Raw genomic sequence first — 5,000 nt, 5'->3', positions numbered from 1 at the left:
AAAAATAAATAAATAAATATATATATATATATATATATATTAGCATTATTGAATAATATATATAGACAAATATAATAAATATAAAAAATAAAAAAAAACATGCTCAGCATAGTCTGAATATATAAAAAATATATAAAAAAAAAATATAAAGATATTAAATAAAAGATATATTGAATGAATATAATATTACATACATATATTATTTCAAATAACATTATAATAATTATTAATAAAAAAATACATAAGTTAATATAATTTCTTAATATTAGTTTATTGAATCCATTTTATATATAAAATATATTTTAATCTTTTTAAAAAACCCAATAAATAAGAAAAAAAATATACTTCTTTATGTACATGCGATATAATAAATATATGTTCCCAATATTATTATATTGTTCCTTATATTTTTAAGAGCCTATAAAAATTTTTTTATTATTCTCAATTAAATTATTTATTTACATATATATATATATATATATATATAATACCACATAGAGAAAATATGTTTAATTCATAATATTATTACAATAATTATAATAATGCATACATAAGAATAAAATAAAAATTATGAATACAAGAATACATATTCTTATTTGTACTTATTATAAAATGGTCCCTAAAAAAAAAAAAAAAAAGTACACACTTTTGCGTACATGTAAAAAAATGAAACCATAATATATAAATAATCCATATAAAAGAATTTATTATATATTAATTGATTTAGTACTTATTGTAATTCCTATTTTTATCTTATATAATTTATTTATCTTATTCATTTGTTTTCACTTTTTCTTTTGTAGAAAATATAATGAAAAAAAAAAAATTAAATACATATTAGAAATATATATTATTATCAATATATAATCATATATATAGAAGTAGAATAACAAATACATTTATCACTTTAAAAACAGACAAGTCGTTATATATATGAAAAATAATATTAATATTACTATAAATAAATCAATAACAGATATGTTTTAAATCACTAATATGAAACTATGTAATAATATTTTAACATATATAAATATATATATATATATATATGTTTCATTTTATATATATATATGTTTCATTATATATATATATATATATATGTTTCATTATATATATATATATATATGTTTCATTATATATATATATATATTTTGCATTACATCAAAAAATTACCATATTATACATAAAAATTTTATTCTTTGTAAAAAATCTAGGTTCCTTTTTGTAGATATAAAAATGTAGATCTTTTAAATATTAACAAAGTTATATATATAAAAAAAAAAGATAAAACAACAATTCCAATATGTCTAATATTAATGAAATATAATATATTATAACGTATAAATATATATATATATAAATATTAATATATGGAACTATTATTCCTTTAATTATTTTATTCTTTATTTTCTTATTTTTATACTTTATTTATCATATAATATTATTCAAAAATAAAAAGGACACTCAAAAAAAAAAAAAATAAAAAATAATAAAATAAAATAAAAAAACAATCAGTCATAATTAATATTTCCATTTCTATTTGTATTAATTTTATCGAAAAATTATTAAATAAATAATATTATCCCTCCTTATATATAATATTTTTCAGTAATAACAAGTGAAGTTATATAAAAAATGAAATAAAATTTTATATAATTATATAAAGTAAAATATTTCTTTTTAATAAATATAATTTCCAAATTAATACATATTGGGAATACATAAAATTTTCAATGTATTTATAATATATATATATATATATATATATATATTATTATTATTTTTATTGGGCCACTTACGTCACCTTCTATAATTTATATAAATTAATAATTATAAAGAATTAGGCGTACAAATGCATATATAATATGTGTACAACTCCTAAAGTGGTCGATAAAATATACATTTATATTGTACAAATAGGATTACCTTTTTATTACATTACTTATTTATAGTCATCAATAATTATATATATATATATATATATATATATATATATATAAGATGAATATAAATACAAGTCATATATTATCTTAGTTTCGATTTTTTTCTTTTTATACTAATATTATTTTATTTCTCGTATACATATATGAGAATATTAAAAATAATAATTATGAAAAAAAAATTTTATTTAAGATAAAAGGAAACATCCGAAATAGAAAAATATATATATAATATATATATATATATATATATCCCTATTGACAAATGTCTGAAAAATAAAATCCTATATTTTGAGGAAAAAAATTAAACGCATATTTAACTATTTAATATGTTATATATATATAATATGTATTACTTATATAAAATCCTTATATTTTATATATTATTTTCTTTATTTCCATTTTATTAATATAACAAGAGATTATTGCTTATACAAGATTATATATATTCATTTGCATCCTATGTTATATATATAAATGTACATTAATAATATCTAAAAGAAATTACAAATACATCCTGTTTTCTTATATATTGTAACAATGTGAATACTTAAATCAAAATATTAATAAATAAGTATTTGGACAACTTTTTTTTTTTTTTTTTTTTAAATCATTACGATAAATATATATATTTATATATATACAATATGTATAGTGTATGTTTAATATATTATTGCTTATAAATATAACTATATTTCTCATAAATTATATTATAAATAAAAAAAAAAAAAAAAAAAAAAGGAGCATAAACATAATAAAAAATTTGCATACGTCTTTTTATAATGATCCTTTCACATTTCTTAAATATATAAACGAAATTTTATGAAATATTTCTAATTTTATAAATATTTGAAATATTATATATAATATTCTAAGAAAATAAAATCTAACATATATATAAATAAATATATATATTTAAATTATATAGTAATAAATTATAAATAAAAACTTATATTCTTATTTATTAAATTATTATGTTCCATAGAATATTTATTAAACTTGCACATTTTTTTTTTTTTTTTATTTTATTACTTTAAATTATTATGTGAAATAAGATGTATCTAAATATTATTAATATAAATATGATGTATTTTCTTATATATATATTAATTATATATATATGTATAATAATATAATATATATATATAATTAATAAATCTATAATAAAAAAAAAAAAAATATTATTACATATATTATTTAATGAGTTTTAATGATCAAAATAAAAATTTAATAATTTTCGTTAAAATAAAACATACAGTGAGAAAAATATAAAAAAAGAAAAAAAGAAAAAACGAAAAAAAGAAATAAAAGAAAATACTCACAATGAAATAGAATAATAAATATTAATTATATATATATGTGCATACATATTTTTTATTTTTTATTTTATATTTCTTATTTCTTATTTTTTATTTTATATTTCTTATTTTTTATTTTATATTTCTTATTTTTTATTTTATATTTCTTATTTTTTATTTTATATTTCTTATTTTTTATTTTTTATTTTATATTTTTTATTTTATATTTTATATTTTTTATTTTATATTTTATATTTTTCTTCCTAAAAACTAGTGGAAACAGCTATAAAATTATAATTTTATTTTGTTAACCTTTAAAAAAAAAATTATATACTTTGTATTTATATATATATATTAAATAATATTATATGTAATAAAACTATAAATGACAATAATTTATTCTATATATATGTATATATATACATATAAGAAATAAAGGAAAATTTTTTTTTTCTATATATATCGGTTTGTAAAACTATTGTCGTGTTACATAAGATTTTTACATGTACATAATTATATTATATATAAATATTAATATTATATAAATATTGTAAAAATATTTTCGTGTTGTATAAGATTTTTACATGTACATAATTATATTATATATATATATATATTAATATATAAATATTGTAAAACTATTGTGTTATATAAGATTTTTACATGTACATAATTATAATATATTCTATTATATTCTATTATATTATATGATATTATATATATATATATATATATATATATGAATATATATATATATTGTAAACTTAATATAGAGGAATGTATCACTGTAATATTAGTTTGAATATATCAGGTGCATTTATAATTCATAGGAATAGAAAATTTACATGCCTCACCGATATATATATATATATATATATATATATATATATATATATAAATATATATAATATAAAGAAAAAGGCCTTTGTGAAAAAAAAGAAAAAAATAATAATAAAATAATTAATTTAGAAAGAAAAATAATCTTTCCCTTTTATTAAAAAACAATGAAATAAATACTATTTTTTATAATTATTTTTTATAAATTTAAATATTTAATTTTTAAAAAAAAAAAAAAAAAAAAAAAACTAGAATTATATCTATTTTTCAGAATATGTACATAATGTTTTATAATATATATATGTATAAATGATAAGGTGATTTGAGAGGAAATTAATAATTTTTGAAAATTAAAAAAGAGGAGAAAATAATTTTTTCCTGATACATTATTCTTTATAAATGTATTTTTTATTTTTTTATTTATTATATTATGAAAATTTACAACTTGAATATAGTATTATATTATTGTATTAACAAAATATAAAATTCCTCCTCACAACTTATAAGAAAAAAAAATAAATAAAACTTGATAAGAAAATTTACATATGTAAATTAAAAAAATAATAACTTATTTTTTTATGTATTAATATATACATAATATATATATATATATATATATATATATATATACATATACATATACATATATATATATAAAAATATTAATTATGTATATAAATATAATAAAAAAATGTATGTAAATAAAAATATCCAAATTAATAATTAACAAAAATAATTATTTTAAGTTAACATTTTTTGTACCATTTTCCAATTCTTGTACTCTTTTTTAATATATTTCTTTTATCTCGTTTCATAAAATATTGTTTTTTATTCCTATGTTTTTTTATTTAAAAAATAAGATTTTGTTGTTTTTTATTTTTTTTTTCTTCTTCTTTTTATAACAATTTATATTTTTATTATATAT

This window comes from Plasmodium reichenowi, chromosome 12 (genome assembly GCF_001601855.1).
Source record: "Plasmodium reichenowi strain SY57 chromosome 12, whole genome shotgun sequence".
In the NCBI taxonomy this organism is placed as follows: Eukaryota; Apicomplexa; class Aconoidasida; order Haemosporida; family Plasmodiidae; genus Plasmodium; species Plasmodium reichenowi.
The sequence above is the reverse complement of the archived record's forward strand: the minus strand, read 5'-3'. Positions refer to the sequence as shown.